This window comes from Heteronotia binoei, chromosome 13, assembly GCF_032191835.1.
Source record: "Heteronotia binoei isolate CCM8104 ecotype False Entrance Well chromosome 13, APGP_CSIRO_Hbin_v1, whole genome shotgun sequence".
Lineage (NCBI taxonomy): Eukaryota > Metazoa > Chordata > Lepidosauria > Squamata > Gekkonidae > Heteronotia > Heteronotia binoei.
This window is the reverse complement of record NC_083235.1, coordinates 72351112-72365666: the sequence shown is the minus strand read 5'-3', so window position 1 is coordinate 72365666 and position 14555 is coordinate 72351112.

The window sequence follows — 14555 nt, the reverse complement described above, 5'->3', positions numbered from 1 at the left end:
TGCAACAAACACCGCCCCAGGACTGAACAGGGATATTGGCTATTTATCTCATTACATATGCTAAACCCACTCTCAGTGAGAATAGCTATACATCCACAGTATTCCAGTGTATTTCTCTTTTATGATAGTGTATCAGAATAATGTTTTCTGTTGACATACTCAAATAAGTAGGGTTGCCAAATCCAATTAAAGAAAAATCTGGGGACTTTGGGGGTGGAGCCAGGAGACTTTGGGGGTGGAGCCAGGAGACATTGGGGGTGGAGCCAAGAACAAGGATGTGTCAAGCATAATTGAACTCCAAGGGAGTTCTGGCCATCACATTTAAAGAGACAGCACACCTTTTAAAATGCCTTTCTTCCATAGGAAATAATTAAGGATAGGGGCACCATCTTTTGGGGCTCATAGAATTGGACCCTCTGGTCCAATTGTTTTGAAACTTGGGGGGGTATTTTGGGGAGAGGCACTAGATGCTATACTAAAAATTTGGTGCCTCTACCTCAAAAAATAGCCCCCCCAGAGCCCCCAATACCCACGGATCAATTTCCTATTATTCCCTATGGGAATCGTTCTCCATAGGGAATAATAGAGTGCCTAGTAGACATTTCCCTCCCCCCCCACGCTTTCTAAAGGGGGGGGGGGCCTCCAAACTAGGGAATCCCCTGCCCCCTCCCTCTCACACACACACACTTACCAGATCTTCCTCCGGACAACTCTACTTCCTGTGAAAACGAAAGCAAAAGAAAGGGAGGGTCCGTTCTCAGAAGCCCTTTCTGCTTCCTGCCCAGCCTTAAAGGGGCAGACATTTTGCAAACGGCAAAGGAGCTCTACAACATGAAGCCTAAAGGTATGCTCTCCCCCCTCCACCCCCCACCCCCGCTTCCAGAGTTTTGAAGAGCGGGAGATGAGGCTGCGAACCCAGAAGTCTCCCGCCAGAGCGGGAGGTTTGGAAAGCCTACAAATAAGGGATATTGGCTATTTATCTAAATACATATACTTAACCCATTTTCATTTTATGTATTCTTGTTTTCTAATGGCAGACTAGAATGATGTTTATAATGTATAGATTGATGTTGATAAGTAAATTAGGTGGACTACAACTAGGAAATACATGTCCTTTTGTGATTTACCTAGATTTGCAGGAAACTTTATTACCAACTGGCAGGAAACTTTATTACCTTTTATGGCTATCCAGACCAAATGGTCAAGCCACACTGTTTCACCAGGTGATCACAGCCAGTTTGCCCTCTTAATCAACAAATTGCATGTATTTTAGCCCACTATATCTGATCCCCTCATCTAATGAAGTATGCTTAGAGAGCACACGAAAGCTGACGTTCTGAATAAAACTTGGTTGGTCTTCAAGGTGCAACTTGACTCCTGCTTTGTTCTTACCCTTACATGGTCACTCAGAAGATCTAAGTACAGATGGTAACTGTGGAAATTTCCTAAGAACGTTCAAGTTACTAGCCAAATATGGCCCAGTTTCCAATCAGCATCTTCAAAAAGCTCTGCAGACAGATGGCTACGTTGTGTCCTATCTCTCTCCACAGAACCAGAATGAGTTCATCAGCCCACTCAGTGATCACATTAGAACAGCCATATTTTTTTTAAAAATCACATCTTTAAAAAAAAATCACATTTTTTGCTATCATGTTCAATAGTACTCCAGATATTTCTCATACGGATCAAATGTCCCAGGTGATTTGATATGTGCACATTGAAGATACAGAAGTCAGTGTGGTAAAGTCTTTCATTGACTTTATTCAGTTACATGGGAAATCAACTGATGTCATTACGAAACAGATTTGTGACAAGTTGCAAGCAGATGGCCTTAAGCTGGAGCACTGCTATGGCCAAGGATATGACAATTCTGCAAGTATGGCTGGACACTTTAGTGGTTTACAGAAACATATTTTGGATATGAATCTTGAAGCAGTGTTTGTGCCATGTAACAATCACTCGCTCAGTCTTGCCGGTGTGCATGCAGTTGGTATTGGGACACAGTCTGTGACTTTCTTTGGCATTGTGGAAAAGGTGTATGTGTTTTTCTCAAGCCCTACCCATAGGTGGAATGTTCTTAAGGAACATGTACCAATTCACTTAAAGCAATCATGTGACACAAGATGGAGTTCAAAGCATGAAGCTGTACACGTACCTGCTGACCACACTGAGGAAATAATAGAAGCTTTGGAAGTGTTGAGAGATGGGCCAGAAGGAACCTCTGAAACCAAGGGTGATACAGGAAGTCTGTTAGTTTGCATAATGACCTATCCATTTCTCTTATTCTTGCATTTTTGGAGCCCAGTATTAACTGATATGAATGATGCTCAGATCTACCGGCAGCAAGAAGGATCAATGTGTGCAAAAGTTGGAAGCACTGGCTCTATTTTGCCAGGGAAAACAAGTCTGTCTAGTGTCAAAGGCAGCTGAGAAAACTCTGCAGATGTGCAAAACGCATGACATTTCTACAGAGAGAAGAGTTGGCAGACGTAAGAAGATGCCTGGTAGAAGAGTTGTGATCCTGGCTTGACCTTAGTACAAGAAACATGTAGAGGACAACTGGAAGCAACAGATTGGCTAAAGGCAGAAATTACAAAACGCAAAATGCAGATGGATACACTTCATCAGTTATTTGCTTTTCTGCAAATTCAGACATAGTTTGATACTGAAAAAGATAACATTATCAATGAAGAAATTCAACACACACATGTGCTAAGTACACAGTTGAATGCTGCAGCTATGATCACCAAAGTAAATCACCTTCAACACCACATTGTCTTGTATAAGGAAATCAATCCTGATGAACAGATTGCTAACGGGACAGCTTTGGATTTGCTTTGGTGGGTGTACAAGCAGAAACTGCAAGAAAGTTTGACTAACTTTGTTGTGACATTAAAAATCTTTGACTATCTGTGTTTCAACTGCCAATTGTGAAAGAAGTTTCTCAAAATTTAATCAAAATGTATCAGAGATCTACAATGAGCCAAGACTGAGTAACCTAACAATACCGTCGATTGAGAGAGATTTCAATAGTTATTTTAAAAAATTGCACAAATTAAAACCAGGTGATTTTAAATAAATTTGAGTATACTAGCATTCATAGAAAAAAAGGGGGAAATTAATGGAGGAACCCAGGGCAAAGCAAAGCTCCCTGGCCTGTGACTGAGCAAGCACCCCCCCCCCCAATGCTCAGCAAAGCTCTTCAACTTCATTCTCTCTCTCTTTCTCCTCTTCTCCCCTCTCCAACTCTGACCAAAAACCAAAAGAGGACACTTGCACTCTGCTTCAGCTTATATAGTGTCTGAATTCCATTGCAAAGAGTGGGAGCTCTGTTATTGGCAGGCAGCAGTGCCTGTCAAGCTCTGGTGAGTCACTATTGGTGTTTCCAATAATGGAAAATACCACCCCCACCATCACCTAGCAATTTCGTGCCGGGTGTTTTGGGATGGTTTTCATTTACCAAACTGCAGTGAACCACTCCCAAAGTTTGGTGAATGTTTGGCAAGCATGTGCCCTACCAAACATTGCTTCCCGACCCCTGATCCATCAGTCAGTTTGTGCCCATCCCTACTGCTGAGCTCCCTCCTATCCTCAAACTCTGTTCTACTCGGGCTCTACACTGAAATCTCCAGGAATTTCCCAACCCTAGCAGAGTTCTTAAATGAGCAACAGAAGAAATTCAGTTTTCTTAAAACGGTGGTCTCCAGCTTTTCCAAATCTGGAATCCATCTTTAATTCATTGGCAGCTTTAATAGCTGGCTGGAAAGGGCAGGGGTCTGTGGAGAGTACAAGTAGCTAAATAAATGAGAGCAGATGAGAGGATAGAGGTTTAAATGTTTAAGTCAAATGGCTTTCCACCCTCCACTGTGAAAATTGCCCATTTATACTCACTCTCTGTTTCCTTTTAATTAGCCAGTTTTTGATCCATGAAAGGACTTGTCCTTTTACCCCATGACTATTGAGTTTACTTAGGAGCTTTTGATGAGGAACTTTATCAAAAAGTTTCTGGAAATCAAGGTAACCAACATCTCTTGAGTTTCCTTTGTCCACATGTTTGTTCACCCATCAAAGAACTCTAACAGGTTAGCGATAACCTGGAATCAGAAGACGTTGTCATCAGAAGATTTTTTTACTCACCTTTTTGGCATTCTGGCTTGAAGAAAATTGACTTATTTGTAATTGTATTTCTATGAGACTTTTGTATGAGACTTTTCTGATATATATTGGATTGATATAATTAATGAAATTACTTATGATTTGTTATTGATATTGGTATAGTCTAATTCATTATATAGAGTTGCGTTCCTGATAGTGTTGCATTCTTCTGTGCAACTCTCTTCTGTTTCTTGTATTTCAACCACCAGGTGGAATCTGAACTCCTGGTATCCCAACTGGACTCCAGACAATGGATCTCTCTCCTCCTGAAGAAAAAAAACTGCTTTGAAGAGTGGACTCTGGCATTATATTCAACTGAGGCCTCTTCCTTCCCCAAACTCTAACTACTGTGGACTCCACCTCAAAATCTCCAGGAATTTCCCACCAACCTGGAGCTGGAACCCTAGTCAGGACTGGCCCCAATGAGTTCTCCCTCAAAGAGCAAAATAGGCCTGGAAAAGGCCTCCCCCAACATTTCTTACTGACAGAACCAAGCTTAGTTGCCTAGCAACGGCCACTGCCTAGCAGCTTCCCCAGCTTCCTCATCTATCCTGGGGCGAGGCTGAGAGGAGGAGTGAGTGACAGGAACAAGACAGGCAGCTTGACTTCTGAGGAAATGCTCCTGGCATGTCAGGCCTTGCTGCCTAGTCACATTTCTAGGATAAGGCCTGCCCACCCATTCACCTTAGTAGCTATCCACCCTGGAGTCTAGCAGGAGGAGGAGCCACAGCAGCACCACCTTTGTTCCCTGTCTCTTTGCTGTCTCCTCACTGCCACTGCCTACTTTCTCTTCCAAATGCCACAGAGAGTGGGTAGGCAACAGTGGGTGGGAGAGAGGAGTGGACTCAACCAATGGAACTTGAGTGGCAGTTGACAAGCATTGATGACTGGCTGATGAGGTGAGTTGTGACCAGTACATCTGGGCTTTTTATTATATAAAGGATACAGAGCATATAGAAGAGAGATGATAGATAGATAGATAGATAGATAGATAGATAGATAGATAGATAGATAGATAGATAGATAGATAGATAGATAGATAGATAGATAGACAGACAGACAGACAGACAGACAGACAGACAGACAGACAGACAGACAGACAGAATGGAAAAATAGATATGAAATTTTACATTAGGAAATGATACTATTAAGTGCCATAGACAAAATTTTTTGCAACTATCAGCATGTACTCTGTATGTCACCATGTGCACTGCCATAAATTGTGGGAGTGTTTTGCATACAGCAGTAGGGATCCTCAGAAAAACCAACTGATACGCCAGAGGAACTTTTCCTGAGGAATGGGTCAAGAAACAGAAAAAAGAACAGAGCAACAAGGAGGGTGAGTTGATTATCACTTTGATAATCTTTGCCATTCTGGGCAATTGGTACAAAAGGGGGCTGTAATCTCTTTTACTCATTTACCTGGTTGCAGCTGCACAGTGAAACTAACATTTCAGCCCTACTAGACATCAATGAAATGGCCTAGCTTTGCTTTACACAGCATAACAATTCAGGCATCACAGAAAACCATGTTTTATTATTTTTTAAAATCATTATTATTTTTTTAATCGGTTTACAAAAGAACATATAATTATCTACTTAATCTTGCTATATTGGCACAACCTTAAACATTAATCTTAGCTTCTTTACTTCCTTTTCTTTTTTAAATCATAACTATTATTGCTATGTTTAACTATTATGAAAGAAAAAAACCTTGCATTTCAATCCAGGATGGCCACAAGGGTCCAGGAGGGGAACATCGACCCCTCTTCCCAAGGATTGGGGGGGGGGGGAGGGGGAAGAAACAACTAGGAAAATATATATATAAAAATAATAAACAATGGGAGAACATATCCAACTGCTATGCCATTCCAACATGCTTAATGCTACAGAAGAGAAAAATGAATAAATAGCAAATATAAATCAAGTAGATATATTAAATTATTTTTACCCAAGTCCTAACTTCAAAATGAGTCCAAGTTTTCTTCAATTTCTAAAGAGTCTTCAAGCATACATACTTTAGATATTTTGCCAGTTGAAGGAGAATGTTCTTTTCTTTTACTTGTTTTGTTTTTTGTTGGTTCAGACGCTGAAGAATTTATAGCAATATAATGCAATATAATGATATAAAAGCAATATAATGATTTTTTTCCATGATGAACTGATAGCTTGCCAGATCGAAGCCAGTGATATTTAATTCCACACTCTCAGAGCTTAGCTGTTGTTCCTTTAAGATCGCTTCTTAATTTTAAGAACTCCAGAGGTAACTCAGGGAAGACTTGAATCTTTACATCCTGAAACTCAAAGCCACCCCTATTTCTGGCTTCTTTGAAAATCCTGTCTGGTACAAAAGTCTTTGAATTCAGCTGGTATGTCTCTAGTCCTAAGGAGGCAGATTTCTCTGTTCCCACTCGAAAAACTCTCTGCAGGAGGGGGACGACGCCAGATTCCAACTTTAAAGTGCTCGAAAGCCAATTAGCCATAAATAAACTTAATTCTACTCCAGCCTCGGCATTCTCTTGGAACCCCCTAAACTTCAAAGAGAGTTCTCAATGACGATAATTAAGCATCAAAATGTGTTCCCTCACCCAGGTGTCAGATGTTTTGGAAGCTAATTGGCTTTCTAGTTCTGTTACTTTCTTAATGGCTTTATCTGCCTTTTGGTTAGTCTGTTCATAAATTTGTTCCAGTTCATCTAGGTGTTGGCAAATTGGTGTTAGCATTTCCAAGATATCATTTTTCAGTTCTTGTCTTCGTTTATTTAAAGCTTGCATTAAGAAATATGTTGTGAGCAAACTCTCAGCTGACTTTGACTTACCTGCTTCGTAGAGGAGGTAGACAGAGTCTCTGTTGATGAAAAGAATTCTGTTAAGAGGGAGACAGTCTCTTCCTTTTTCTCCCCATGCTTCCCTTTCTTAGTAGCTTTCGGAGACATCATTCAAGCTATACATTTTGTTACCAGAGTTGGCAAAAATCATTATTATAAGCAAGTAAATGATGAGCGCTGGGAAATGGCTCCCAACCAGGAAGTTGGTTGAAGACCCTCCCCCACCATGGTTTATTTTAACTGTGGTTAGTTCATGAAACTGTAGTTTCCCTCAGAAAATAGTGGTTTCATTGCGTTTTCTTTGCCGCTTGAGAGGGCATTCCTAGGGACCAAGGCAGATTTAAATCAGGTTTATATCAGGATGTTCCCATTCCTACATCACACAAAACCGCAGTTAAAAGTAGTATGGTTAATAAACCAACTTCAGAGCCTGCTTTGAGGAACCTTAACTGACCATAGTTAGTGGAGTGGCTGGGGGCACATGAATGCTTTTACCTTGAATAAAACTTTGTTGGTTTTAAAGGTGTCACTGGACTGAAATTTTGTTATAAACACTATAATTAACCACAGTTTTCCATGATGAACTGTGGCTAAGGATATGGAGATTTGGTTACATAATCCATGTTTGTAGGGCCAGCATCAGTATACCCTGAGGTGGAACAGCTTCTGGCAAGACCCACTGTGGTTGATCCCCCCCCCTCACTTTTTTGATAGTACTCCATCTTGCTCCTTGCTACGCTCACTGCCCAATGTGACTGGGGGAAAGGCTGCAGGCAGTGGTGAGCATAGGCAATGGGAAAGCTGATGAGAGGGCGGGACAAGGACACACAGGCACGTAGGGAGCATGTGGGTGAGGGGAAGAGAAGGAGGTCATGTTGGGGGCCCTGGTGGTGTGCAGAAGAGGGGAGGAAGACCATGGAAACTTCCTGCCTGGGGCCTATCCAACCTGGAACCAGCTCTCTGTGTTAGCTTCAATCCTCTTTTTCTATGATAGACTCAGTTCCTCATCCATGTACCTTTGAAATGAACTATAAACTTGCTTTATTAATGTGTATAGAAGATGATATGGACTCCTGCCTGCCTCCACCCTGAGAACAAGACAGACTGTGAGGCTTATAATGATCATTGCAAAGTACTTCCATTTTCCACAGCCATACCTTTTACCGGTAGTCAATAACCTGCAACTCCTTAAGAATCTTCTTGGCAATAAGAACCCTGAAGTTACATACAAATTAGCAAAATCTGGCTGGCTTGCCACAAGAATAAGGAAAACTAATAATTCAGTCAGGAAATGGCTAAACACCTATGCCAGTCTGTTTGCTGTAACTGCCATGTTCTGTTATATTTGTAGTTTTACAACAGTATTTTATGCCTTTTTATGTATGATTTTATGGCCATTCAGTTTTAATTTTGTATGATTTTACTGTTTTAAATGATGGCTTAGGCTGTGAATAAAGAAAAAAAATGATACAAGAAATAACTAATGTATCTTTGCCAATCACTCCTGAAATATTGCTACAAGAAAACTTAACTCATCTTCATATAGAAGGGGAAAACAAGAATTAATCTCTATTTTGCTTTCAATAGCAAGGAATATAATTGCAACAAAATGTCTTGACAGTAAACCACCTTCCATAAACCTATGGCTACAAAAACTATGGGATTACTTTATTTTGTCAAAACTTGCATATTTGAGTTCAAATTTGTCTCCAAAAAATTATGAAGCAAAAGTAGTTGAAGTTTGGTTTCCGGTACTTGATTAATTAGCTCAAAAAATATAATTCCAAGCAATCCATTGTATCAGATAATGATTTATTTTTAATAGTAGAGATTGTACCTATTATGTCATAAATAATAGTAGATATGTCTCTTGTTGTAGATTCATTTCTTAATTTTGTATTAGTTATTATTTTGTTTTATATGTTAATTTTTTGTTCAAAGAATAAAAAAATATAAATTTGGAAAAAAGCATATCCCATTTCAACAGATGTGGATGCATGTGGCAAACTAGTCTCTAGTCCACAAAATGTTATGCCACAACAAATCTGTTCATCTTTATAATGCCACAAGATTCCCTTTTTGTGTCACAAAATTCAAGGGGTCTTTGGCAGGGAACTTGTGAACTATGCTAGTTCAAGGGCTGGTCATGGATGGGGTACAAAAAGAATCTGTGATTCTTTTTTGGAGAGCACTACTGAAATAAGGGAATGCTAAAGACAGCCTTTTGAGAAAGGCAAAAGTTCTCTGCAAGAGCATAAATAGGCCATTGAAAACCGCCAGGCTGAAGAACTGGCGGTCGCTGTCACATTGACTTTGCCCCTTCCTTCAGAAAGAGTCATGGAACTGCAAAGAGCAGCTGGGAGCCTAGATGTCTGTCACCATGGATTTTGCTGATATGTCTCCACATATTCCTTCTCAGTAACACCCACTGCTGCTGATGTGCCTTTCATTTCCTCATTCTCTCCTGATGATCAGCTTGAAACAAATTGGAGTTGTCATTGGTAGGATACTAGTCAAATGTTTATGAGATTTAGAAAATATATTGTGAACTATGCTCAGTACATTACAGATCTCGTTTTGGGTGGATAAGCTGTTGAATCAGAATTTGGTCATCAGGATTTTCCATTTTCAATCATGTTCATTAAGGACCATTGGTCCTTTGTTCTTAGTTGACGGAGCCTTTCAGAAAATTCTACCCAAACTTCTTTCTTTTACACTTGCTGTTTTCCTTCCTGCCTGCCTGCCTTCTTGTATTTTGTGTGTGTGTGTGCACCTGGAAATCATGTCAACTTCTGGTGACTGACCACTACTGGCGCCTGAAGGATATTCAGGGAGGTGACTGAATAAGCCTGCCCTCACCTTCTGACTGGGTATTTCAAGGACAGCACCCATCCAATTATTCAGCACAGTCAACCCTGCTTAACTTCCAAGATCTGACGAGATTCGGCTTTCCTGGGCTATTCAGGTCAGGGCCGTTTTCCTTCCTTCTTTGATAGTAAAATGGCATGCAACTGGTAGGGATGTGCAAAAAAAAAAAAAAAATTCGGTAGTACACGGATTCGGAAATATACAGGGGGGAAAACTACGGAATCCCGTATATTTCTGAATTCCGTAGTCGGAATAGCCGCATATACAGTAGATGTGCGCCTATTTCCGAATATATGGCCCCATTAAACCCTATGGGCCATTGAAATCAATGGCAGATAGGGTATATTTGAAGCCGCTTGGAGGGGAGGGGATTTGAGGGAGAGCCCCCAAATTTGCAGGGGACCTGCAGGGGACTCTCCCCTACAAACCCCCAAGTCCCAAAAAGATTGGGCCAGGGGGTCCAATTCCAGGGGCACCCAAAACCAAACCTAACTTCACACCAGAGAATCTCTATAGGACCCAAATGCACTATATACATCTATCTACTCTATGAACCCTGCCACACAAAACACAATCTGCTCAAGGCTGCAGCAAACCCAGATGCCAGCTCTCCAGCCCTGCCCCAAAGAACGCAGGGAGAGCTGGCCAAGCACAACAAGCCTGCTGGTTCTGGGTCTCTCACCCAGGTGTCAGCTTCCCTGCCACAGAACACACAATCTACACATGCCAGCTCTCCAGCCCTGCCCCCAAACAACACAGGGAGAGCTGGCCAAGCACAACAAGCCTGCTGGTTCTGGGTCTCTCACCCCTGTGGCTCCACCTCTCGTCTGTGCTTCAGGCACAGATGCAGGAGGCAAAACCACAGTGGCTGGCTGACACGCATGCTCTGAGGCGTGGGTGCTGAGTCACCATGGTTATGGTCATGCTTGAGCTCACAGGAAGAGAAAATGCGGGCAGCAGCGGAGCCTTGCCTGGAGCTCTGGCCTTGTGCCAGCACCCTAGTGCTGCTGCTGACCACCGCCTGCCCTCTGTGAATAAGATTCCAGTGGGTTAGCATATATTAGTCAAAGAAGATTTGTGTTCACTTACCTCTAAATTTCTTATTCTGTGTCTCCTGTTTTGTCAAAACAGGACTACTGTGAAACACTGTCCTGTTCTTCTCTCTGTCTTTTTCTTTACTTCCTTCTGAGACTGCAACAGCAACTGTTTTATTATCCCTTCATTCCTTAATCTAATTCTAATTCTGTTCTAGCCAAATGCATAGAGAATTCAGCCTTGGGAGATTTATGATTTAAAGCAATTTTATTTGGTAACATATGGTAACAGATTAAATTATATTTCTTGCATCATTAATAACTTCTTTTATCTATCCCATATATGACTTTCTACTCACCCCTCCCCCCGTTACTTGACCCTTGCCAGTGTTATTTACTTAAAATACTAATATTTAAAGGTACCCTTAACTAATAAAAATAAAAATTAATATTCTCCTTTTTTCTAAAACTTAATCATTATCAAAAATTGCCCAATGTCCTTTTATTTTCCACTCTTTTTCTACATATCTTCTGAACTTTTTCCACTCCATCTTAAAAACTTCTACATCATAGTCTTTTAAAATTCTTGTTAATTTGTCCATTTCACTCCACATCATAACTTTTACAATCTAATCCCATTTCTCTGGTATTTTTTCTTGCTTCCACAACTGCGCATAAAATGCCCTAGCAGCTGAAAGCAAGTACCAAATTACAGTTCTATCTTCTTTTGGAAATTTTTCCATTTATAATCCCAGCAGAAAAGTCTCTGCAACTTTCTTAAATTCATATCCCAAGTTTTTAGAAATTTCTTGTTGAATCATCTGCCAGTACTTTTTTGCTCTTTCACAAGTCCACCCTTCTCTCTCTCTCGGCTTGACTTCACGAACAAAGATTTAAGAAGGGTGCAGTAGTCCACGTCTGCTGCAGGCTCGCTGGTGGCTGACAAGACCAATGCGGGACAGGCAGATCCGGCCACAATGGCTGCAGGGAAAAGTCTGATTTGGGGTTGGTGCTGTAGCAGTGCAATTCTTCCTCAATCTCCTTTTGTCCTCAAGACCAGCTATGTGTGCGTTCTCAAAGGAAGAGACAGCCTGGTGGATGGTATGCCTCCATGCCTTGCGATCTGAGGCTAGGTCAGACCACTGGTGATGGTTGATGCGACAGGTGCCAAGGGATTTCTTCAAGGAGTCCTTGTACCTCTTCTTTGGTGCCCCTCTATTTCGATGGCCGGTGGAAAGTTCGCCATACAGAGCAATCTTGGGAAGGCGATGGTTTTCCATCCTAGAAATATGCCCTGCCCAGTGCAGCTGCGTCTTCAACAGCAGTGCCTCGATCCTTGTAACCTCCGCCCTCTTGAGGACTTCAGTGTTGGTCACAAAGTCACTCCAGTGGATGTTGAGGATGGTGCGAAGGCAGCGCTGATGAAAGTCCACCCAGTCCACCACATATGGTAGAAAGAACCTTCATGCTTTTTACATTTCCAACATCTATCTGGCATCTTATTGTTCACCTTTGCCAATTTTTTAGGAGTCATATACCATCTATACATCATTTTAAAACAGTTCTCTTTACTACTATGACATGTTGGGAGCTTCATAGAATTCTTCCACAAGTATTCCCAAGTTTCCATCTGTATTTCTTTATTTACATTAATTGCCCATTTTATCATTTGAGATTTCACTACTTCATCCTCCGTAGACCATTTTAAAAGTAATTTATATATTTTTGAAATTAATTTTTCATTGTCTCCAAGCATAACTTTTTCCATTTCTGTTTGTTCTTTTCTTATTCCTTCAGTTTTGATATCATTATCCACCAAACTCTTTATTTGTTGCATTTGAAACCAATCATATTTATTGTTCAGCTCTTCAGCAGTTTTCAATTCTATTTTGCCACTTTGTATTTTTAATAATTGATTGTATGGCAACCACTTTTCTTCACCTATCTCAGCCGTTATTTTTATTACTTCAGCTGGCACTATCCATAGCGGTCTTCTCTCATCTCCATATTTCTTATATTAAATCCATGTATTTAACAAATTATTTCTTATATAATGGTGAGAGAAAAAACCATCCATCTTCTTTTTTCCGTAATACAAATACGCGTGCCAGCCAAGTTTATTTCCATGACCTTCCAGTGCTAAGAGTTTTTTTTATTTAACAGCATTATTCATTCTTTTATCCACACTAAACAAACTGCTTCTTGGTATAATTTTAAATTTGGTAATTGGAATCCACCTCTCTCTTTTGCATCTGTCAAAGTTTTCATTTTAATCCTTGGTTTCTTCCCAGCCCACACAAATTCTGAGATTTTTCTTCTCCATTTATCAAATTGTTTACTGTCTTTCACAATAGGAATAGTTTGAAACAAATATATTATTCTTGGTAGAATATTCATTTTAATTGCAGCTATTCTGCCCAGCAATGACAAATTAAGTTTATTCCATTTTAACATATCTTCATCCATTTTACGCCTTAGCTTCTCATAGTTATTTTTGAACAAATCAATATTCTTCATTGTTATTTCCACACCCAAATATTTTACCTTGGTGTCAGAACTTGTATCTTTACTGCTGGTTCCCTATAATGTGACCAATGCTGTATTGTACTCTCACTGTGGCTTAGAGCTGCTTTGTTACTGAACCAAACTGACTCCATGTTGTAACCCTTGCTTGACCCAAAGTGCTTGAATAGTAATTAACCTTGCCCCACTGGTATCCAAAATATTTGGGGCTGTAGAATGAGTTATGTTATGTCTCTGCACATTCTCACACTGGGACCCTTTGAAGCCGAGCAGCATGGCCTTCGGAGTAGGGAGGCATCCTCTCTACTGATAGTGATGGTGAGAAGACAGATGTGCCTGTAACGGTGTGAATTGTGGCTTTGTGAGATGTTTGCTTTACGTGTATAAAATTGTGCTGGTGCTGGCTCTCGCCATCACTGTTATCTTGCCTTTTCCAGTGCTTAGTTCTCTTCAATAAAATCCTAACTTTGTAACCAAGTATGGGATCCGTTTGAAGTTCTTAAGTTCTGACATTATAACAGTGATCCCATTGTTCGTGGCTTATCTGTACTGGAGGCTTGGCCCGATGGCGGCAAAAGTGCCAGACGACGGAGAGCCCACCACCCCAACAGAGGACCCGCCGCTCGACCCAAAAGTGACGGGGGTTCGGCGCAAAATTAAGGTCCCAGCGCCTTTCTCGGTCGACGCCGCGTTCCCCGCCCCGCGAACCTGGAGCCCGCGGAAGTCCACGGCAGCAATCGACGCCGCGGAGCAACGGTACCGAAGCATGTTGGGCGAAGGGGGAGACGGCGACGACGACCAGGCGGAGGGCCCGGAGCCCCGAGGGGGAGACGACCAGATCCGGACTCTCCGCAACGACTTATTCGACTGGGTGCGGGAGATCCACGACGACGTGCATCGATCCCGCGTGACGATGGCCGAGGAGTTGCAGCAGAACCTGGGTGCGATTTACGACCAGCTCCGCACTTTGCAAACTGCGGTCCTGGGAGTGCCGATTGGAGGGCTACCACTGGGGCAACCGCCCGTAGCCCCGCCGGCTCCGCCGGCCCCAGCCCCGCAAGCTCCGGCCGCCCCGGCCCCGCCGGCTCCGGCCGCTCCGGCGCTGCCGGCTCCGCCTGCCCCGGCACCACCAGCTCCGCCGGCCCCGG